The sequence below is a fragment of the Tachysurus vachellii genome, chromosome 7 (genome assembly GCF_030014155.1).
Source record: "Tachysurus vachellii isolate PV-2020 chromosome 7, HZAU_Pvac_v1, whole genome shotgun sequence".
NCBI classification, from domain to species: domain Eukaryota; kingdom Metazoa; phylum Chordata; class Actinopteri; order Siluriformes; family Bagridae; genus Tachysurus; species Tachysurus vachellii.
In genome coordinates this window covers 18221238-18245909 of record NC_083466.1, presented here as the reverse complement: position 1 = coordinate 18245909, position 24672 = coordinate 18221238, and the positions used below count along the sequence as shown (strand labels likewise).

The 24672-nt window shown below is 39.2% G+C and overlaps 1 long non-coding RNA gene and 3 other non-coding genes across 5 annotated transcripts in view; all 4 read left to right on the top strand.

The window, feature by feature from the left end:
• The window catches only part of LOC132848766 (uncharacterized), a 29638-nt gene that overhangs the window by 859 nt on the left and 4107 nt on the right, over positions 1 to 24672 (top strand). Inside the window, exon 1 of one of the 2 annotated variants that reach the window (XR_009648764.1) lies at positions 22725 to 22929. The exons of the other annotated variant lie outside the window; for it this stretch is intronic. This is a non-coding gene — a long non-coding RNA (uncharacterized LOC132848766). Of the gene's footprint in view, positions 1 to 22724; positions 22930 to 24672 lie in introns of those variants that run through there. 2 annotated transcript variants of the gene reach the window in all.
• On the top strand, positions 244 to 434 carry LOC132849343 (U2 spliceosomal RNA). Its single transcript, XR_009648886.1, has one exon. It is a non-coding gene; the product is annotated as a U2 spliceosomal RNA (small nuclear RNA).
• Positions 1366 to 1529, top strand: LOC132849307 (U1 spliceosomal RNA). Its single transcript, XR_009648853.1, has one exon. It is a non-coding gene; the product is annotated as a U1 spliceosomal RNA (small nuclear RNA).
• On the top strand, positions 24050 to 24240 carry LOC132849342 (U2 spliceosomal RNA). The gene has a single exon (XR_009648885.1). It is a non-coding gene; the product is annotated as a U2 spliceosomal RNA (small nuclear RNA).

The window sequence follows — 24672 nt, the reverse complement described above, 5'->3', positions numbered from 1 at the left end:
AGTGTGGAGGAGTTTGTATTCTCGTCTCTGATTGGTCGCTTTTTGAATTCATTATCGTTTCCTTTGTGTTTAGGTGTTAAGGATTACTTACATAGACATTTTCCTCTGCTGATTTTAGCATGAACAAAATGTTAGCCATGTATTGAATGATGTTATTCGCGGATATGAAGAGAAAACGGTATTTACCGTCCTCGTGTTTCCACTTGTGTAGAATGACACCGTTTCTTGTGTGTAGTTGTAGGTATCGCTTCTCGGCCTTTTGGCTAAGATCAAGTGTAGTATCTGTTCTTATCAGTTTAATATCTGATACGTCCCCTACCCGGGGACCATATATTAAATTGATTTTTGGAACAGGGAGATGGAATAGGGGCTTGCTCCGTCCACTCCACGCATCGACCCGGTATTGCAGTACCTCCGGGAACGGTGCACCCCCTCTGTACTGTTAAAGAAACGTTATAACGCTACATTAGTCTAACTCGAATACAACACTTGTGTTTCTGTGTCCGGATTATTTCTGGATCTCTTTATTTCAGGGCTTTGTCATCTCTCTATATTCTCACTTCACCACAGAAAAGGGGGATTTAAGGGGGTTTATTTAAAGCCAGTGTGATTTTATACAACTTACTCTGTTCTTTAAAGTCGCGCGTTTTACACGCTTATAATCACAATTTCTCTCTAAGGTGGACATCCAACTTGTGACACACGGAACTATTTATCCGGAACTATTTATCGGGAACATTGTGTCCGGGTTCATATTAGCGGTCGGACACAGAAACGTTTTCTCTTGTTTGTGCGTGTTTAACAATCTTTGTTCAAATATTCAGATTATAGTCACCTGGAATTACAAGTGCAAAGATTTCACACTTTATCCTTCATTTATGTGCAATAAATAAACGTTATCGGATGTTGTTGTTGTTTACATCTTCGATCTAACTCTTCTCCTTACCCTCAAACAGGGGGGGAGGGGGGAGGTAACTGTATCGGGGCTTTAACACTATCTTAATAAAACTCACTGTTCTTGTCTCCTACTGATTACAGTACAGTGTTGTCAGTTGTTTTGTACCGACTCTTTTTAGTGTAAAGTGCAGATGTATTGATTTATAAACGCATTTTCCTGAACACTGTGGATCTCGTTCCATATTCAGCCGCAGTGCATCATGGGAAGTATCGTACTGTCTGCTTGCTTAGACAATATTGGTCAACATTCGGCTTTAGATGGAATAAATGTAGTGTTCTTTTTGCAGCATGTGTAGACTGTGGTGTTTTAGTGGTGCACGTTTGTGTAATGATTAAAGCTGGCTTCCTCTCCCTAATGGTAAAGGCTGTGTGTGGTGGTGCAGTCACTAGCTGATGGAGCTGCAATTCATACTTACCTGGCAGGGGAGATACCATGATCAAGAAGGTGGTTCACCCAGGGCGAGGCTCAGCCATTGCACTCCGGCTGTGCTGACCCCTGCGAATTCCCCAAATGTGGGAATCTCGACTGCATAATTTCTGGTAGTGGGGGACTGCGTTCGCGCTCTCCCCTGATATTCACTGTACTAAAGTTAGAAACGATTCTGTTGCGTTTGCAGGACTTGTGTATGTTTTGTAGCTCTCTGTACAATGTACATCTCTTGTGTATGTTCTGTAGGTGTGACCTGGGTATAGATCAAGATTCAACAAGTACAGGCCTTCATAGTGCAACAGGGGACAACTTTGTTTACCCGGGGACAACAGGTTGGCTTTCCTGGACTGAATAAACTTATTAAATGCACTCTGCCTTGAATTGATTGTTTTGGCATACTTTCTCATAGGAACTGAAGAGAAGTTAGAAGTATACACGAAAGCCACGCACATCAATACCTGCTGTTTGATTCCCACCACCCCATTGCAGTACCAATTAGGAGTCATCAGGACACTACACCACAGGGCAGAAAGCTGTTAACCTGGTGGAAATGCAACCATTTAGTCCCAGGATTTGTCAGCAACATGTAACACTTAATGTTTGACAGCTAATGCCACATTTGTATAAGTTCAACATGATCTGATATGATTGAACTAGATTATTTTGTGAAAGTCTCCAGTGTCCATGATAATGGCTGGCCTTTTATTTGGCCCAGCCGGGGGATATCAGGCTTCACCAGCAGTCTATATGGCAGGCACTTATTTCCAGGGATTTCAGAACAGCGTAACAGATATTGCGTCATCAGGTAGGCGTGGTCTATTTGATAACCTAACTCTAACCAAAACCATAGTTTTTATTGTTTATTTGTTTTCTAAAATAAATCAACCTGTATGACTGTTTTGTCCTTTGTAGTATGCGCTTTTTTTTTTTTTTTTTGAAAGAAGGCATTTTCCCAAGACCTCCGGAAACACGGCTACTTCACGTCGTGGTAACGAAACCCCTGGAATTTAGTGCCTGCCCAGTCTATACAGTATCTGTGTGTTTAAAAAAAAATTTTTTTTTCTAATGTTGATTATATTCAGTAAAATAGATTTATTGGGCAACGGTTAAAATTACTGCATCATTGAACATGATAAAGAATACATCAAAAAATGAGACAAATGTACTGTCTAATTGTAAGTATAGTTTACCAAAAAAAATACTATATATGGTGTACAGCAGAATACTGGTCACTTTGTTTCTCCACATAACTTTAATAAACATAGTGCACTAACTGGGGAAAATGTGTACAAACACACAAAAAAAGCATTTTAAAACATTCTCTACAGTTCTTCAGCTGCCATGTGGTCTAGAGTCGAGAAACTCCATAACTTTCAAACACCCTGTTTTCCAGTCCTTAGGAACGGGACATCATTTTTGTAGGGCAGAATTTTTTATTTATTTATTTTTTCTCATGTCCCTGGACTGGTTGGCCACAGAGTGTACAAACTGGGAGATTTTGCACCCTTGACAGTTTAACTCCTAATTCTGATAGTTGTTTCCTCTTACGGTTATAGTATGTAGATCTTGCCCAGCTCACAGATGTGCCAGTGCTGTGTGATATGCACGTCTGAAAGCAATGAGGCTGGACCAGTAATGCGAACTGGTACCTGACTGAAGAGCATTATATGATGTGTGGAGGGGCCCGAAATAGCAGGGATGGCTTTGGATGAAGAGACGGAAGGCGCAGGTATAGTGATTCTACGAGAGGCCAGGGTTTTTCTCGCCAACGGCGGCAGGAGCGAAGGTGGATTAGAGCGGGAGATTAGCATAGTTATGTCGTTCCTCTCTTTCAACAGCTTCGACCCTGCCGTGCTAGGTGTGGGCACATATTGCATGAGGGGGTAGTCTGGCGGAGGGAGCACTGCTGGCTGGTGTGGTGCTGGAGGTAGCTCTGTGGAAGAGACCGAGGTGGTCTTTGAGATGGTAAATGACCATTTTGTAGCATGGAGGTTAAGGAGCCTCTCTTGATGACGGATGAAGTCCCGCACTGTCTTGATGTTTATTTTTGGAAGAGGAACACCTGCTTTACACAGGACTGGATCATCCACCAAAATCCGGGTGTTGAATTCTCTCGTACGACTTCAAGGTCTCGCTCTTCTCCGGGCTGTTGATGATTGAGTCAGCAACCACAGCAGTTTCACCAGTACGTACATCAGCCTGTTGTGCTGAGAACCAATGTCATGTTAAGCGGGCGTGTAACGCTTAGCCATCTCGACCCTCTGGATGACGGTGGCAGCAACAAGATCAACCCTTTTCGTACGACAGTAGAGGGTGTTACCCCAGTGGGTCCTGTACAGCTGATTAAACTTCTGTGGCTGCTTATCATGTTCCTCCACTGCATTCCAGGCCTCAAGGATTTTGCACCTCTGCTCAGTGGTAAGTGAAAGCTTGTTTTCTGCAAGGCAGATCTCCACCAGCAAGGAGCAGACAGTTTCTAGTTTTTGAAAGCCAGGAAGAGGGTTAGGACTGCAGGCATCCTCCTATAAAAAATACAATTCAGAATACAGGAGGTTCAAATGTGTATGTTGTCTTGTTGTTGTTTAGTAAATTTTATAGCAATTGGCGTACTGTTTCATTCTAACAGAAACTATTCTACTCACAAATGCCGGTGGGTTTACAGTGGCGGTGTCATCGGCCGTGAGAGTGATGCAGGACGGGGCGACATCCAGAACGCCGTCTCGCATCTCCACGTCGCTGTGGTACGCCTTATCGGCCTCGCCTGTATCGGGGTGTCCAGACTGAACCACCTCTTCCTTGGGACCAGGTCCGTTGTTGACGATGTCCTGGAGAGTGAAGGGCCCCGATTCGCTCGAGCTCTGGCTGAAGAGGTACTCCAACCCGAGCAGCTCCTCGGAATTCACGTCTGCAGGGGCCCGGAATTTCTCCTCCACGGTTTCTCTGAACAGCTGCTGACACCGGGTGTTGAGGCGGTCTATCAGCAGTGCGGAGTATACCCTGTGGTGCCGTCCTTTGCCACCAAACACTGCATCCGAGCTCCTGTACGCGTTCCACCGTGCAATGCCGCTTATCAGGTAAACCTGAAAGAGCCGAGCTGCACAGTGGGGACCTGAAGGTCACGATAAAGTGTATTAGAATGAAGAATTTCCTTTTGTTAAAAGTATACAGACTACATTTGTGTAGCTGGAATCATATTTGTGGAATCCTTAAAGGCTGTTGCTTCCACGCAAACATTTGTAATACGGCACGTCCACGTCGTTGATGGTCGTGCTACGTGCTACTCTGTACGTGCTCATGTCCGGTGGATCCTGGATGCACTCCAGATGTCGCCGCTGACTTGCCCACATGTCATCAATGACCTCTGTAAATACAGACAGTCCATAGATTAATACATTGTATAATGTTCACTTAGCATTCCACACCGTCAAAACTTACTTAAAATTAATAAAAAGCTGCTACATAAACATTGTCATTAAAAAGGGCTTTTCACCACCACAGCTTTTATACTTTGGCTTAAACTGTCCATTCAAATTTGGCCTTCGACATGCCTCTTAATTTCTGGGTGACATTTAATAAGAAAACATTTAGCATTAAAGTTCATTATTACCAGACTAACACTGTGGTTAATGCATTAAAAGTGTATTTCAGGAGACTATAACTGATGTCCCCATCAAAAGGACTGGAACACTTTTTTTTTTTTAAACGTGCTGCAAAAAAGACAACTATATTTATTACATATCAAGTCCCATGGATGACTATTTTCTACACAAATACTTAATTTGTCCAAAGTATATGGTCACTCTGCTAATCATTCTTTTGAGAGTCTATAGTAAGATTCAACATGCTATACAAAAAAATGTGACTACCTATCAAATCTGCACATAGAACAAATCAGTGCTACATTTTATTTCTCATACCGCAATCTTCTATTTGATATTTGGTTTATTTGGGAGAAATTGCATTTTACCGTTTGCCATTTTAAAGGTTTAGTGTACGAGTTTCTGCACAATGTAAGATTTTCTGTTATCAATCTTATTATGTTTGCTTGGAAAACCGTTCGGTTTTGCTTTATTATTGTTCTGTTCTTATTGTTATTGTTTGTTATTATTACTATTAAAACAAACGTGTGACCTTGCACACAACTTTTATTTATTGTTTGCTTGTTATATTTATGACTTTACCATTCAAATGCCTCCTAAGATTAGTTTCTTTAAGAACACTATACTGTACATAATGAATTTACACGAATTAAATGGCATTTTTTCAATAAACAGACACTGTTCATAGAGGCCTATAAGAAAAAAGTCCGCAATAGTTGTTAATGTGTTAAAAGTGTATTTCAGTAGGGTACAACTGAGGATGGCGACTTCAGTCTGTGTTGCCAACCCAGATGCCCCTGAAAATCGCCAGCAGGCCATACTGGTGGTGACCAAAGAAGCTCGCCAGTACAGGGGGAAAAAAGGATGGTATTCCCTATACCTCCACTGGAGTTGCTGAACCACACGACCGCCCTGGAGCATGCAGGGAAAGATGGTCGTGCCATTTGGCAGTGAAAATGCAACTTTTCACTGGCTTGTTTCAAATGATGTGGGATGCATGAAATAGTAAGTATATTACATTTTTAATACCTTTTATAGTCTATGCATTTTCATTGCATACTTAAAAACATGTGTTTGTGCAAAACTACAGCTATTATCAGTGTGAATGTTTGCAATACTTGTGATTAATGTTGATTGTATTGAATTGATGTTCTTTATGTGATTAAAAATGCAAATAAACATAAAATGCAGTGATTGTGAACCAATTCAAACCAATTTGTATAGCGCTTTTTGCAATTGACAAACTATTCCAATGTTTGGGAGCTAAATACGAAAACGCTCTACCGCCTTTAGACTTAGATATTCTGGGCACTACCAAAAGTCCTGAGTTTTGTGATCTCAGAGAGCGTGAAGGATTGTAGCGTGTTAGACTAGTTAGATACATGGGAGCTACACTGTTAAGAGCCTTGTATGTAAGTAGCAGCAGTTTGTAATCACTGGCAACCTGTTAAGTTTAGAATTGTACACAGCAAATTCATGAGTGTTAAATTCCCAGTGTTAAGGCATTTCAGAGTAAAGTGTTGAAACTGTAGTGTTAAATCTTGATAAATTAACACTAAGTGTTAGCAGCTGGATTGTGACAGTGTAAAAGAACATAGTTACAGGTAACCAACACCTGTCAGTGTTATTTCCAACATCCGGGTATTTATGCAGCGATCTAATTAGAATTTTCTAGGCGCCATTTTCTGTTTTATGGATATGAGTGGGTTCATGATGATTTCCGATGTTAAAAATACATTAACCCATACTAAAACGCCAAACAGCGTCGTCAGGCACAAGTGTGCCATTTCCCTCAGAGAAACAGCAAGTGGTGATTAAAAGACGCTAAAAAGTTAACCCATTATAGACATTTGGTATGGAAATATAACTATATATGCACAGTTGGTAATATTATATCGTATATGGTGACAAATTTTAACAGATTACTTGTCATTGCTTGTGTAATTGCTAACTATAACTCAGTCAATCATTATATCAATCTGGTTTCTGCTGTTTAAAACTATATAAAATGTTATGTGGGTTCCTGATGGTTTTTTTTTTAAGGTTTGAACTTTAATGTATAATTTATATTAAACCACCAAAACAAGCAAACTCTCGCTTCTGAGTGTGAGAAACAGCAGCTGGCGAGTAAAGGCGCTAAAAAGTTTGCATTTTATATACTTTCTACGGTGGCCGGGAAGTGCAAAACAAATTAACAAAACCGAAAACACTAACAAAACCCAAACCAAATTAACAAATTCGAAAACACAACGACAAGTCAGACAACCCAGAAACGGTAGTGTATCGTTTTTGAATGGAAACTTACCGATCATTGGACAAGACACCTGTCACTCAAGATATACAGGTATGGAATCTTATGTGCAATGTGTAAAGTTCTCCGTTCAAGAAAATAACAGAATTAATCCACAGTAATCCATTCCATTCATCCATTCCAACTTTTCCCTGTGGCAGACTGTTGAACCTCATGTATACTTTGAGTGACAGGTGTCTTGTCCAATCACAAACTATACCAACCGCTTCCGGCTTGTCTGAAATGTCGTTGTGTTTTCTGATTTGTTAATTTGTTTTCTGATTTGTTAATGTGTTTCATGCACCGATTCAGACAACCCGGAAGCGGTAGGTATAGTTTGTGAATGGAAACTTACCGATCATTGGACAAGACGACTGTCATTAAAGATATAAAGGTGAATGAAAGGTGTCTCGTCCGATGATGGTAAGTTTCCATTAACAAATTATACCAACCGCTTCCGGGTTGTCTGACTTGTTAATGTGTTTTCGGTTTTGTTAATTTGGTTTGGGTTTTGTTAATTTGTTTTGCACTTCCCGGCCACCGTAACTTTCGGTAGGGAAATATAGCGCCTAAATGAGCAAAGGGAAGCATTGTCACGCACGCACAACAGCGCAGTCTTTTTGAGCAGGGAAGCATTTACATGCATAACTATATATGTACTATTATTGTAGATGTAGCTACCAAATTATAACGAATTACTTGTTATCGTTTGTGTCATTGCTATATAGGAGTCAGTAAAACATTATATAACATTAATTAGTATATTTAACCACCATACATCGCTGTACCTGCGATGGGTTGGCACTCCGTCCAGGGTGTATCCTGCCTTGATGCCCGATGACGCCTGAGATAGGCACAGGCTCCCCGTGACCCGAGGTAGTTCAGATAAGCGGTAGAAAATGAATGAATGAATGAATGAACATCGCTGTACTCCATTTGAAAGTTTTATAGAAACTGCTAAGTGAATCTGTATTAATAAGTGTTAAGGCGCCAAATCAAGTAAGGATAAGGAAGGCTGGTCAAGGCGCGTATCAGCTTGAGCAGTGCAGCATTTACAGCCACCATTTTCTCATTGAGCAGGAAAACAGCAGCTGGAGATTTAAAGACTCTAAGGTTTGCATTTTATAGGTTTATGGTGGAAATATAACTTGTCTCACAATAAGCTTGCATTTGTTAACGGGAGCTAACAATGAGCAATACGTTGATAGCATTTATTCATTTTCTAAGTTCTTTTTACTTTTCAACATTTACTAATACATTTTTAAAATTGAAAGTTGTGAGTGTTAACATTAATACACAATGAAGTAACACGAACAATTGTATTATTAAATAACATTAAATATTAATGAATGCTGAAAAACTTATTTAACTAATGTACTAAAGTTAACCAATACAACCTTATTGTAAAGTGTTACCTTAAATTTGTTGTGTAATTGCTAACTAGAAGGAACCTGTTTACATGCTGGTGCAATGCTGTTCAACATTTTATAGAAACTGAACACAAACTAGTTTTCTGAATTTTTAATCCATGGATTAATGAAACGCATTATGCGATTGTCACTTTTAAAGACTTGGAATATATTGGTCTTGTTCAGAGAAGAGTATTTGAAATGATCTTGTGTGTTCAGAATAATATTGACCTCGTCGTGATGACAAATTTCATTTTGGGTGAACTATCACTTAGATCATGTTCTGGGGTCTCATTTATGAAGCGTGCGTACGGAACACAGAACGGGGCTGGAAACGTACGTGCGCCAGTTCCCACGCAAAGGTTGTGATCTATTAAAAAAAAAAAAACTTGACCTTTATGCAAACTTTGAGACGTGCGTACGCACATTCTGGAGACAAAGGGAATTGGCGCGACAGATGGTGAGGTCGTGAACTGAGGTTAGATTGTAGAAAATAAATGTGAGAAGAACGATTATAAGAATTAATGACATTTAATTTTCACTCCATTTCAAACGTTATATCCAAGATTAAATCCAACAGTTTGCGAATACTTGCCTCGTCAAAGCCAACTTCAAAGTTTGTCGCGACAAATCTAGTTTTTTTTTTTTAATACATTTTGAATTACGTTTGGATTTTACTAGCTGTATATATCCTAAGACAATCGGCACAAATAACACTGTCACATGCCCATGTTGTGTAAAATTTTTTATTTTCACGTGACGTCATCAGAATACACGTGAGGAAGTTCCCTTCAGTGTTCTGAGTGTTTTGATATGTCACATGTCCATGTTGTAAAAAGTATTTTGATTTTGCATATTTTTGGGGCGGGGCTGCGGCACAACCGAAAGGCCGGTCAGTACACCAATATAAAAGTTTGTTCAGAGTATCACCCTAAAGGAGCTGGCCGAGTTTGGTGTAGATAGCTCGAAAGCGTGCCGAATTATAAACATCCAAAGTTTATAATGGGAGTCTATGGGGGGAAAAAGGGCCATTTTGAGACCTGGTACCGGAAGTAACAAACTTCAGACCAGGGTCTACAACACATGCAAATTTGGTGCATGTGGCTCGAAAGCCCTAGGCCGCATTAAATTTTATAATTTTTTGTCTAAGCTTAAATAGGAAAACAGAATGTTGGCTTCTACAAAGCCAACATAATAATCAGCGCTGCCTTACAGTCACATTGTCCACAACGGGAGCGCAGGAGGAGATGACGCGACTACATGTGATACAGAATAGCATAAAATACCCTTTTATTAGAGAACTGCAGAACACCAGAACACCAAGCAGTTTACCATGGACTCTAATTTTTTTTGTGGAAATAATGCCTTGGTTACCTTGTTTCAAGCCATTCTAGTATGGTATAGAAAGCCTGCAGGAAGACTCAGCTCGATTTGCACCAGTTCTCATGAATATTCAAATGAGCTATGCTGCTTGGCTCCGATTGGCTAACCGCTAGGATATGAGAGCATGAATATTCATTCAGCCAGTGCAATAAGTAGCCTAGGCTAGAGGAAATTTGTTTACAATCACCTTGAATTGTGGCAGAATGGCTTCTTCACAAGCCCGTTGACGTTCAGCCATCCTTGCTGTATAGGAAACTCACTGAGCTACACGAATTCTGGGGGCGCGGTCTCAAGTGGGAGAGCTCATGAATAGTAATGAGCTCAGTCACTCTGACGTCACACTGAGTAGCTTTTCCAACTGACCTGATTTCTCCCCTTATTTCTTTTAAGTGGCTAGAACTGACCGGGGAGGTAGCAGTTCGTTTTCAAATTCACGACACAACACAAACACATATGGACCTAACACATATCAAAAAATCCAAGCAAAAACGGTTTTTAAAAACAGTTTTTATCTAAAACACCTTTTTAATGTACCTCTATCATAAAATGTCAAAGTCTGCAAATACAGTCATGAAGCACAATCGCTACTCATCATCAGTCCTAACTATTACGGTGTTCATTACAAAACCGTCATGAAGAAGCATGTGTTCACTATAACATTTTTGTCTTAAATTTTCGCCCACAAATTAATTCTGTGATTTTTGTCAAGGGGTTAACGATCAGTCTAATTGCTAGAAACATATAAATCCTCCGGTGACCCAGGTATGTAATGCTTAATGATGGCACTGTTGGAGGATTACGCCAATGGCAGAATAAGGAGAGAACGAGTTTTCAGTGACCATGATGATGACTGGCTAATAAGCCGATTTAGATCCCCTAGAGCTGTGCTCTTGGATCTATGTGCTGAATTGGGTCCAGTATTAGAGAGGGCAACACGCCGGAACCATGCCATCCCAGTCCAAATACAAGTCCTCACCACTCTGGGGTTCTTGGCAACCGGCTGTTTCCAGCGGGAATTGGCAGTGTAAGAAATAAAAAATGCGTAGTGTAAAAATAAGACGATGATGGTGAAGATCTTAATGAAGAACAAGAAGTTTATTCCAGCATAGCAGTGACAAAATACCTGACGTACTTTGGGTTCATCGGAGTCAACAAGAACCCAGAGCAAATCCTGCTCAAGCATTATATACAGTTTTCCCTTTTGGTAATTTAAATGAAGTTCCACTTTGAATGTGTGTTGAGTGTAAGAATTGACTGTCTCCCAAATGGCTGGGCTACACCTTGTTGTCTAGCTGATTGTCTTTAAATGTTAATCATGGTCACGTACACCTTGTCTTGGTATTGTTACAATTGTTATCAACCAAGTGGTCACTTTAAATGGTAATCGCGGTCACGTAGACCCTTTGTTCATGGTGATGCTTAATGTCCTGCTGCCGTGTTCCCATATTTATAATTGAATCAAGTTTATACGTTTAGAGCCCTAAACGTATTACCTTATGATACTTAAACCTTTTTAGGAATGAGCTCTTTTAGATGTGTATCTTGGAGTGGAATTTGGGTGCAATTTCTGTAATTTCTTACAGTCCCCCCTTTGATGCTTTTGGCCCTGAAGCATCACATCACTTCCTTAATACAGATCACACCTCCCATTTTGGGCAGGTGCCCAGTGTCGGTGAAGCCCTGCCTTAGGTTGTTCCCCTTCGGCCTCCAGAGAATCTTACCCGTCATAGAAACTTCACCTCACGCACACTGGTTTTAGCTCCATTCCATAAGGCAAACTTATCACAGGTTTTCTTCTTAAAATTTGGTTCTATGTAAAATATTACTTGGGTTTGGAGCAGAGACATTCAGAAACCATCACAGCCAACGGGAACGTCCCACATTGATCATTGAATTATCTGCAATCTGTTGTTTCAATATGGTACACATACAACCTAACATCATGCATTGACAAAGAATGAGAAAGATGCATACACACACAGCAGTTTTGAAAGTTACATCCCAAATCAGATCAGAATAGGCAATAACCAAATCACCACCATGCATTTGTTTAGTCAAAACATTATCTTTTCCCACAAGACCTTGTTGAGCTTTAACAATATGGTCGTCTTTTCTCTGCATTAGTGACATTAGCATATTATCCAACTTGGTAACTCAAAATCAAATTCGGGGATATCTTCCACAAAACCTAGTTGTTCCTCTGGATTCAGTGATAGTGTTTGTTGGGTAATATTCACATATGGGAAGTAATACTTTCCTATTGACCAAGCTGTATCTGGTGTTATACAAAATGAGGTATCGTTAATCTGACAAAGTGTCTGGTTATCATTAACAAAGACAGAAAAGTGATTGAGAGTTGTGGTGACACATGTTTTCCTGTTTGAAACTATAACTCTTGTAAAATTATTGTGGACATGCGTTAGATTGATTTCACAAGTCTCATAATTAGTTTGGGGTGCCCCAGATAATGGTTGTTTTTCCAAGGCATCAAACTCGCAAATAAAACCAATGTAGTTTTGTCACAGCGTTCTATGTCCAATCCTCGCCATTCTCCTGATGGTAACTGTGTGATAAACCTAAAAGTCCTTAAAGTCCATTCTTTAATACATTCTTCTGTAATATTCCCAAATTGTCCATGCTTAGAATCCTTTCAAACAATTTTTCCAATCCTTACAAATCCTTGGGATTATTTACTTGAAGATGTTCTCTGAGGTGGTGATGAACTGGTTGCAACAGCACTGTGATACCTTAGGAACGCTGTTGTCAAAAAGACCTTATACATTCCTGTTACACTGTTCATCTGGGTCTGGAGATCATGCTGTAAGGTTCACCAAGACCGGAACATGGATTCATTGTAGATAAGCACTTTGGGACAGTGTTGGGCACTCTTGTATCTTTAATGCTGTCACGAGAGCTGCCATCCTAGTCCATCTGCCATCCCCACCATCCTAGTCCATCTGCCACCCCCATATCTTTATTTCTTTTTGACCTGAAAAACACTTGAAAACATAATGAATTTACACCCCCCCCCCCTTTTTTTTAACACAGCACACAAAAACATTACAAACACATACAGCATAAACGACTATTTACATGGACCTTATGACTGCCATCAGATTTTTATGATATTAATGGATCTATGTGGAATGATCTCTTACCAGGTGGTTGGTTTTTAGTTTTGTGGCAGAGCTTATGATGTGAAACTCTGCCTGGTCTCTCACAGTGAGCAGACCATGGGCCCTCATTTTGGTAATTCTTTACCACAACGTCATCACTACTTTCAAATTTGTGATGGTGCACATTCTGACCAGAATGAATTTTGTTTTTCTGACTTTGCCAAATTTGTTGAGTGACTTGGTGAAAAACAGCAGGCAACGAGTTACACAGATTTTTGAGCTCCTTTCTCAGTCTGTTTACTGTAGCCTGTAACTGGTGTAAATCTGTTTTGCGGCCTGTTTTCTTAAGGGAAAATTTGCATTCCCTTGAAATATGTCCCTCCTTGCCACATGAATAACACACCAGGGGGTTATCAGGGTTACGAGAGGGTAGTCTTTCCTTTCTATCTTCAGTAGTGTAGTTCTCGTTTTTCCAGGAAACCTGGCTGGCTCTATTCTTATTGAGATTTTTGACACCTACTGCTGACACAGGATGGGATCTCTTTGCGTTAGCATTGTTGTTGAAAAACTGTGTCATTTTAGCAATGATGTCGCTATAATCAGAGAGATGGGTTACAAACATTGACACAGCAGAACGGGTGAGTGAATCACATTTGTTAATCAAAGCAGATTTAAAACTGACATCATTCGGTGTGATGTCAGGATTGCCACTGAAAGTTTTAAATGTCTCCAATAATCGCTCTGAAAATGCCATGGGGTGCTCCCCTTTCCTCATGTGCACATCCGATATTTTATCCCAGTCAACTGACATTACACCTAGGACTCCAAGCAGTGCCTGTTTCCTCTCTAACTTATTGGCAGTTCTAGTTTTGACTTTCTGATTTAACACTCCAGACAAAGTGTCAGGCAAACACACAATTAACAACACACATGCATCACCATCTGTAAATTTGTAAATGTCAGCATATAGCTCGAAAACCTTTAGAAAATCTAATAGATCTTGTTTGGCAGGATCAAATTTACCAATACTTTTAATCACAGTTTCTAGCTCATTGGGTTTAAACCCTCTGACCATAGTAGAGGTCATTGATTCCTCCGCTCCTTCATTAGCACAAATAGTTGTAGTCAAGTGAACTGGAGCCATGGGGAACTTAACTGTACAGTTAGAGTATTGACCCCTGACTGAATGAAAATCTCTTTCTGAGTTCTCATCACTGTCTAACATTTCAGGAACCTGATTACTCCACATGCCACATACAGATGTCTTACTGATGCTAGTTTCAGTTGTGCTATTTTTTAACAGGAATTGACAAGCAGACTTTGCTTCCTCTAAATCTTTGAACAATGTTTCCACAGATGAACTAAGCATGCTGTTGTTAGTTTTAAGGTGTGCAATTTCATTCTGCATCCTAATCTTTTCTTCTTTCCAGAGTATTCCATTAATCTGGTAATCTCTTTTAGAGATAATCCCTTCATCTAGTCTAGATTGCAGTTGCTCATTTTCAGCCTTTAATGCATTTAAAGTCTTTCTAGTGACTTTGTACGATGCAAGAACTGCCTGCAGTGCATTGGCAATCTGTCCTTTTTTGTTCTTGGGCATTTTAGGGTCATTTTCAAACTTAGAAATAGCCCACTCATACGGTTTATCAACAATGTTCTCTATTCCATCAAACATTCCCTGAGAACCGTGTTTAGCGATGTACTTAACAATCAGCTGTTCCATTTTTACAAACTCACAGCTTTCCTTAAATTTTAGTCTTACAACTATACACAATTTCTGTGACTACAGGTTGTCTAGTTTAACACTGTCACAGTACGTTGGACAAAACCACAGTACGTCGGGTTTTATTTGTTATATTTTAAAACAGTCTTAGCCACAGCACTTTTGGACTTAAAACGTTAGTTTAACACTGTCACAGTACGTCGGACAAAACCACAGTACGTCGGGTTTCTTTGCGTTAAAACCTAACCGTTTACTTAACCACAGCACATGGACTTAAAACGTAAGTTTAAAACACTGTTACAGTCTGTCAGACAACACCACACTACCTCGGGTTATTGCTTTAAACTCTACAGAGCCGCAGTGCGTCGGGCTCTTTACACTATCACTGTTTCACTTACTTTAGAAACACTTTTAGCTATAATTCAACTGCCACACTGCGTCGGGCTGATTCAGTTACTTTAGAATCTTAACAGAATTATAACAACCACACAACAAGTTTCAGTTCCTTTAGAAACCTATCAGCTTAAGCACTTTGCTTCAGTTACTTTAGAAACAACAATTCACACACAACTCTGTCACCACACTGCGTTGGGTTAATTCAGTTTCTTTAGAATCTTAAACAGAAATGTACAGAATAGGCTTAACAATAATAATAACTCCTCCTGCTTATGATCAGTAAACTCTACTCTATGTTCTATTCTACACTAAAACATTTCTTTTCTAGGTTTTTTTTAAACGAGGGGGTTCCCTGAATCAAAAACAGCGTAAAAGAAGAAAATTCCGCTTTTCTTACCTTTCCCCACTTTTTTTTTTTTTTTTTTTTTTTTTTTGGAATCCTCGCTGGGTGGCTCGCCAATGTAAGAAATAAAAAATGCGTAGTGTAAAAATAAGACGATGATGGTGAAGATCTTAATGAAGAACAAGAAGTTTATTCCAGCATAGCAGTGACAAAATACCTGACGTACTTTGGGTTCATCGGAGTCAACAAGAACCCAGAGCAAATCCTGCTCAAGCATTATATACAGTTTTCCCTTTTGGTAATTTAAATGAAGTTCCGCTTTGAATGTGTGTTGAGTGTAAGAATTGACTGTCTCCCAAATGGCTGGGCTACACCTTGTTGTCTAGCTGATTGTCTTTAAATGTTAATCATGGTCACGTACACCTTGTCTTGGTATTGTTACAATTGTTATCAACCAAGTGGTCACTTTAAATGGTAATCGCGGTCACGTAGACCCTTTGTTCATGGTGATGCTTAATGTCCTGCTGCCGTGTTCCCATATTTATAATTGAATCAAGTTTATACGTTTAGAGCCCTAAACGTATTACCTTATGATACTTAAACCTTTTTAGGAATGAGCTCTTTTAGATGTGTATCTTGGAGTGGAATTTGGGTGCAATTTCTGTAATTTCTTACAGCAGACAGGTAAATTATTTATATTAAAAAACTATAAGTAATCCTCGACTTTGTCTCTAAGACCTTTTTGTATATGAATAATTCTATTGGAATCTATCATCTCACCCTATAGGTCTGGTATATCACAGCATTCCCTGAGTGCCATAATATGTTATTTTGAATGGTATACTTAATATGGGTAGTTGATACATCAGGTTCCCCTACACTGTGCGAGAACAGGCCGAAATTAAAATGCAATTTGCAGCAATGTCTGGTTTCCCAAATGTAATCGGCACAATTGACTGCAGTCATGTTGCTCTAAGGGCACCATCTGAAAATGAATTTGCTTATATTAATAGAAAGCATGTGCATTTTATTAATATGCAAATCATATGTGACTCCAACATGACCCTCACAAACATTGTGGCACGCTGGCCTGGTTCAACACATGACTCCTAGCAGTGTAGGGAACAGACTAAATGCAGGCGCAGTACATGATGGCTGGCTTCTTGGTGAGTTTAACAATATTAAAAAGTAGAAACTAACAATTTTGTTTTTAATATTATTATAGCAATGTTGCTTTTAATATAATTGTAACCTGCAGGCAACAGTGGCTACCCCCTGAGTCGCTGGCTCCTCACCCCATTTTTAAACCCGTAGAGGAAACTCATTATAACAAGGTCCACTCTCGTGCCCGCGCAGTTGTGGAGCGTGTAATCTGTGTGTACAGGGCGGGATATGAGGCTGGTTCACGTACGCACATCTGCGGGAAAATTGCTTACAGGTGTGCGTACGCACGGTTTTATAAATCGGAATATTTTTTGGCGTACGCCATTTTTGGCTTTTGGGTGCACGTAAACTTTTAGTAGGGATCCTACGCACAGTTTTATAAATGAGACCCCAGGTCTTTTCTTGTGTCATTCAATGTTTTAGATTCTTCAAGATTTCAGCCTTCTCTTTGAAATATCTGCTAAACTTCTGGAAAGGTTTCCATCATTCAAACCAAAGTTTATAAACGAGGCATCTGCGCTTGTGACGACCACCATATCTGGAACAGCTTTTGCAGTCTGCCAAAGAGGAGCAAGGGGATCATCTGAAGATAGCTTAGAAGGTAAATTGTTCAGTATTGGAAAAAGCAGTGTATCATGCCATCCCAGGTAGACGTCTTCCTTTCAAAATGTTGAACCCCCAAAAGGCTTTTGATTTTTATCCATAAAAATGACCCAAATGTTTTTAGGTCATTAATAAATGATGATTGCCATACGATTATTAGCCATTTTTGTTTTGTTTTGATGTTTGTGTGATGGGAAACACTATGTATTTGATGTTGAAAAAAGTTAACTTTATCTCAAAACTGAGTTTTATTTTGATGAGTCGTATGACTGTGTACTCTGTAGAGTGGATTGGTTAAGTGCTTTTTTTTTTTTTTTTTTTTTTTTTTTTTGCAGGATGGGACAGTTATGTCTATTTTACTCCTGCTCTTGCATATCCTGTCACCTCAGCCAGCTGGGAGAAAAAGGACAAATAAGATAAGTGCTCCTCAAGCTGTGGACCACCTTATAGATTTTCTATAACATGCCATCACATCTGTAGGAATGCTGGCTCTGCCTATTGATGGACCTAGTGATTCATCTTTTGCAGTGGTGAACTCGCTCCAAGATATTGCTGATCGTACTGATGATTCAGTGTCCACAGAAATGTGTGCTTCTATTATTGCCAAGTTGCACGGCAGTGGTGTTTCAAACCACGTAATTTTGTGTGTTGTAGAAAGTATGGAAGAGTATTTGGAGGATCCTGTTAGGAAGCTTTTATTGTCATTTCAAAAGACAATAAACAGAAACAGCGCCAACCAGTGTAAATACTGTATGTTCAACAATATTGCGTGCACTAATACTATAATGAACACAGTTTCATAGCAGCAGGTCCCTGAGTTAATGTAAATAATTGTGCAAACCTGCAAACGACTGAAATGTTAGTGTGTGTGCAAAAAGCAAAAAAGTGTGCAAAAACAGCATGTAAACAGGTTGATGGATGTATATTGAAAGTGTGTGTATTTGGTTGAAGGTCTGTGCAGTCCATACAGGTGATGTGTATGTTGTGCTCAGAACAGTTATTGAGGAGTCCTCAGGATGATGTTCATACATCTATTAGAAGTCATTTTTTTTTTAATGTAGTGCCAGAGTGGAACCCAAACAGTGATCTAAACAAATGTAAAAAATAGTTTTGTGCAAAGTGGGGAGTTGCACAACCAGTGGAGGTGCATTTAGGAGTATGATATGATGCCAGGAGGAATAGAAGATCTGGAATTTATGAACAGGTCCCAGTCAATAACACTTATCTACATACCGGAGATCTTGGAGTTTATTTTCAAGAATGAGATTGTTTGCAGCCATATTGAGTCATCTAGATTTAGTGATGTATATTGTGACTTCTGTGATGGTTCTTACTTCAGGAATAATCAGTTGTTCTCATCTTTTAATAATGCTATGCAGAATCAGGTTTATACTGATTAATTTGAAACCGCTAATCTTTTAGGATCTAAGCATGGTGTACACAAGCTTGGATGTTTGTATTTCACACTTAGAAATCTTCCACCTCCTCTGAATTCTTCTCTCATAAATATTCATCTAATTTCTCTTTCATTCACAAGATGCCAGAAAGTATGGCTTAGATAAAATACTGCGTTCTTTTGTTGAAGACGTGAAGAAACTTGAAGCATGTGGGAAGAAAGTGTCATTTTTAGAAGAACCTCTTTATGCAACAGTGTCTCAGATTACAGGTGACAATTTAGGTTTAAATGGTGTTCTTGGCTATGTAGGGTCTTTTAGTGCCCACTACTTTTGCAGACTGTGTTACAGACAAGGCCACTGCCCAAACAGTATTCAATGAACAAGACCCAAGAGTTGTTTTGTGGACTAAGGAACTAAATGATCAGCATTACTGAAATCTTGAAAGGTGTTTCTGGTTCTGGTCTTCACGCCTGGAATGCATCCAGGATCCGCCAGACATGAGCATGTGCAGAGTAGCACGACCATCAACAATGTGGATGTGCCGTATTACAAATGTCTTCGTGGAAGCAACAGCCTGAAAGGATTCCACAAATCTCTGCCAAATATGATTCCAGGTACACAAATGTAGTCTGTATACTTTTAACAAAGGAAATTATTCATTCTAATACACTTTATCGTGACCTTTAGGTCCCCACTGTGCAGCGCGGAACGCGGACAGGAGCTCGGATGCAGTGTTTGGTGGCAAAGGACGGCACCACAGGGTATACTCCGCGCCGCTGATCGACCGCCTCAACACCCGGTGTCAGCAGCTGTATGGAGAAACCGTGGAGGAGAATTTCCGGGCCCCTGCAGACATGAATTTTGAGGAGCTGCTCGGGTTGGAGTACCTCTTCCGGGCTCTTACGGGCGAATCGGGGCCCTTCTCGCCCCGCCCCACATCGGTTCTCAACACAACAGGCTGATGTACGTACTTGTGAAACTGCTGTGGTTGCGGACTCATCGAACATCAACAGCCCGGAGAAGAGCGAGACCTTGAAGTCATACGAGAGAATTCAACACCGGATTTTGGTGGATGATCCAGTCCTGTGTAAAGCAGGCATTCCTCTTCCAAAAATAAACATCAAGACAGTGCGGGACTTCATCCGTCATCAAGAGAGGCTCCTTAACCGCCATGCTACAAAATGGTCAATTGCCATCACAAAGACCACCTCTGTCTCTTCTGCAGAGCTACTTCCAGCACCACACCAGCCAGCAGTGCTCCCTCCACTGGACTACCCCCTCATGCAATATGTGCCCACACCTAGCACGGCAGGAACGAAGCTGTTGATGGAGAGGACCTACAAAACTATTCCACTCTCCTGCTCCCCTTCGCACCTGCCGTTGTTGGCGCGAAAAACCCCTTCCATTTGTACTATCACCATGGAAAACAGGGTGTATGAATGTTACCAGCACTGTATCTCTGTTGCTGAAAGCTGAAGGGCCATACAATCTGTAATTTTGTGTGTTTTTTTATGTGTTTTTTTGTGTTTTTTCCAGTTAGTGTATTATGTGGAGTGATGCGTGTGATGTGGAGAAATAATGTGCCCTCTATACTAGTACACAACTATTATAATTACAAATTGTCTGTTTAAATTTGTTTCAACTATAACGCTAGTACATAGTTGGATTTCATTGTATAAAATGTAAATATTTTTTATACTAAAATTATACTAATTTTTATTACTTTTTTCTTAATCACGTTCAAGTGATCTTGTACTTGCTACACTTTTTTTTTCAAGTGTTGCCCATTTTGTTCTTTGTTCCAATAAATCTATTTTACTTAATATAATCTACACCTGGAGTATATTTCTTGATTACTAAACCAAGACACAGACACTGTATAGACTGACAATGAATCCTGACACCCCTGTACTGGGCCAAGTGAAAGGTCAAACATTATTTATCATGAACGCTGGAATTTCACAAAAATGATCCTCCAGTCCTTTCCACATTTAGGTTGCTATTAGTAACCGTGAGTTTACTGGGTAAGGACATTTACCATAGTACAACAATGATCTCAAATAATGTTGATCTTATGACAAAGTATTAAACAAACTTTTAACAACCTCATAAATTTGAAACTTTTTGAAAAAATCATAACCATCAGTCATAAGTTCCTTCTTAAAGGTATATGATAAATGTAAATGAATGGCATTTATGGAGAAAAAGCATTCTCAGTGCAAATATCACAGTGCAAATAGATCAAACCCTGACTTAAGCAACTGAGACATAATTAATAACAAGCTTTGACCATCCTGTGGGTGTTGCTGTCATTCGTAAAAATCGATGAATACAACCACAATCAATTGAGGCAAACCACAGCAGGAGACTCTTGAGGTTATTATGACTCATCAGCCTAAAGCAAGTACAGCATGGTAACCATGGGATCATTCTTTCTTCACACTTTCAACAGATGCACCCGTTCAGTTTTAATGTTAATCTGTTGCAAAATATCCATGAAACATCTTAAAAGGTAATTCATCAGAATACACAATACCTAGTACTTTATGTGCCATAACAATTTACAAATTCCTGACATAACATTTTATATCAATATATCCCAGACCAATTATAAGCATGGCATTAATAGAGGCCTACCTTTATTTTTTTAACACCTTACTTTTCTGGTAGCATCTAGCTAGTACTCCATAACTACACATATTAAATATTACATAGCACAATGGAGACAAATTAATAGCATCTCACCATATTTACCATTTGATCATTGCTCGCTGTGACTTCAAAAGTTTGAGTTACTTTTTTATCCTTTATCCCCAGATGTAAGGATGTAAAATATTTATAAGCAGAATATCATAGAAAAACTACTGCTTGAAAACTCTGGTTGTTTATTATCTCCTCTCCACAGTAAGTCCACAAATACTTTGGGTTCTTTGCATCAAGACAGCCAGTCTATTTGCAGAGAAGGATATATGCCAAACACACACAAAAAAAAAATCTGATATTTGTAAAATGTCAGTGGGCTTCTGAGTGGTGCACAACAGAAAGGCTTTGGCCAATTAAACATCTTTATGTACAAACATCATTCAGTACACTAACATCATTATATGTGCATGTTTAACTATAGTGCTCAATACCAGCTGATGAAAACAGCTCCCCAAAAGGCCCAGACTCTCCTGAGGTTTCTGAATAAATTACTTAAATATAATGTGGAATTTTTATACAACATTGTTGCTTTTGGGTATTAAGGCACTGGGAAAAGTATAAATAAGGCCAGATCTGTTATGTGCAGAATGCCATCCTTCATTGTTAAAGCTTTGGTCAGTTTAAGATCTCTATGTACCAACATACTCGCAAAATTTCACAACTCACTAAATATTGTGGCGATGGAAATACATAAATTTTGTGATAAATAGTTTGAACAAGGGTAATTTAAGACCATGTAGTTTTCAATAATAGCTCAGAGGCTTACAGTCAGTTATTTGGTTGCTTTTACAAACAAGATACTTTTATGAAGCTCAATGAATTTACACAAAAATTAAGAATCTATTGTTTAATATGAAAGGTATACAATTAATATAAAACCAATAGAAAGAGTAAGAGCTGGAGAGCTAAAGTCTGTACAGTATATATTTACCATATTTAAATGCAAAACGCTCTTATTTAATTGCCTGCCATGCACATTATAGTGTATAAGTTACCTAATTATATAAATACAAAAAATACACTAACAAATCCGTAGGACAGTGTGAACATCAAGACCGGGTTTGTGAGCCTGTGTATTAATTTATTGCAGTCATTTTAAAGACAGTATAGACATGTCATCATGAGGCCTTTACTTTTCGTCCCGTTGTTTTGAATTAGACCCCTAGGGGGCGCTGAGGTGGAGCTGATTGTTCAGTAGCAGCAGGTGATTACAATTTTCAGCGAACGACTTACATTCTGTCTAAAATTCGCTTAGCAGGACTAATAAGTAGAGTAATTAAAGCTCTTTTCTTTATACGTGTAAACGGTAAGAGTGAGAAACAGTGAAACACTTTTGTTTTTATGATTGGAAATGTTTTTCTTACTTATAATTTTACCATCAGATGATTTTGGATTTCTGGCGATTCGTGACATTGTGTAAGTTTCATTTATTTATTTATTTTGGAGACATAAGTATCTTCTTAATGTGTTAAATGTTGTGAAACACTGTATGTCCAGAGTAAATGTAATGAAGGTAGTCAGAGCTGTATATAATTAAACAGGCCTCTAAAGTGCTGTGTGAAAATGGAGGCCTAGTGGCGCATTTATAAAGACCACCTTACTTTCCTTTTTACTACATTTAGGACTGCTGACAACGTTGTTCGTGTTTTAGTGGCGTTACAGTGATTTTATTGGTAAATGTTTTCATCCTTTGCACCACAAATAGTAAAGGTTTTTTATGTAATTGCTATAAATCGGTTTATGGTGAAATTCACATGCAGTTTGGTGATTCTGACTTCTTATTGTGTTTAGGTTGCCTGTGTTATATTTATTGGCCATAATTAATCTTGTTTTCACCGAGAAAGCCTCGTGTATAAAAAGTTTAACCCCGAATATAGTAGGTTATTAATTAACGCCGTTTTTTTTCTTCTGCAATACCACATTTGACCACTGAGAGGCACTGTTGATTATACAATAGTGACTCTCAGTGGTCAAATGTGGTACATTTGTAACATCTCTTTAGTCAAGTCAAGAAGCTTTTATTGCAGTACATAGTGAAATTATACAACGTTTCTCCAGGATTGTGGTGCTACATAAAACAAAGACAGGGCTAAGGACTTAGTAAGTTAGTCCTAGCCTCATAAAGTGCAACTGTGCAACCTGATGAAGACGGTGCAGGACAAGACAGTGCAGACAAAAAGTTATGACAATAAACAAACATCTGGTTTTCCATGTTTGTTGTTACAACTGAATGATTTTAAAGCAATTTAATGGTTTGTTTTGAAAACTACTTTCTAACCCAGTGTGATCTTGTAGTGTGGAGGAGTTTGTATTCTCGTCTCTGATTGGTCGCTTTTTGAATTCATTATCGTTTCCTTTGTGTTTAGGTGTTAAGGATTACTTACATAGACATTTTCCTCTGCTGATTTTAGCATGAACAAAATGTTAGCCATGTATTGAATGATGTTATTCGCGGATATGAAGAGAAAACGGTATTTACCGTCCTCGTGTTTCCACTTGTGTAGAATGACACCGTTTCTTGTGTGTAGTTGTAGGTATCGCTTCTCGGCCTTTTGGCTAAGATCAAGTGTAGTATCTGTTCTTATCAGTTTAATATCTGATACGTCCCCTACCCGGGGACCATATATTAAATTGATTTTTGGAACAGGGAGATGGAATAGGGGCTTGCTCCGTCCACTCCACGCATCGACCCGGTATTGCAGTACCTCCGGGAACGGTGCACCCCCTCTGTACTGTTAAAGAAACGTTATAACGCTACATTAGTCTAGCTCGAATACAACACTTGTGTTTCTGTGTCTGGATTATTTCTGTTTCCCTTTATTTCAGGGCTTTATGTCATCTCTCTATGTTCACACTTCACCACAGAAAAGGGGGATTTAAGGGGGTTTATTTAAAGTCGGTGTGATTTTATACAACTTACTCTGTTCTTTAAAGTCGCGCGTTTTACACGCTTATAATCACAATTTCTCTCTAAGGCGGACATCCAACTTGTGACACACGGAACTATTTATCCGGAACTATTTATCGGGAATATTGTGTCCGGGTTCATATTAGTGGTCGGACACAGAAACGTTCTCTCGTTTGTGCGTGTTTAACAATCTTTGTTCAAATATTCTGATTAAAGTCACCTGGAATTACAAGTGCAAAGATTTCACACAT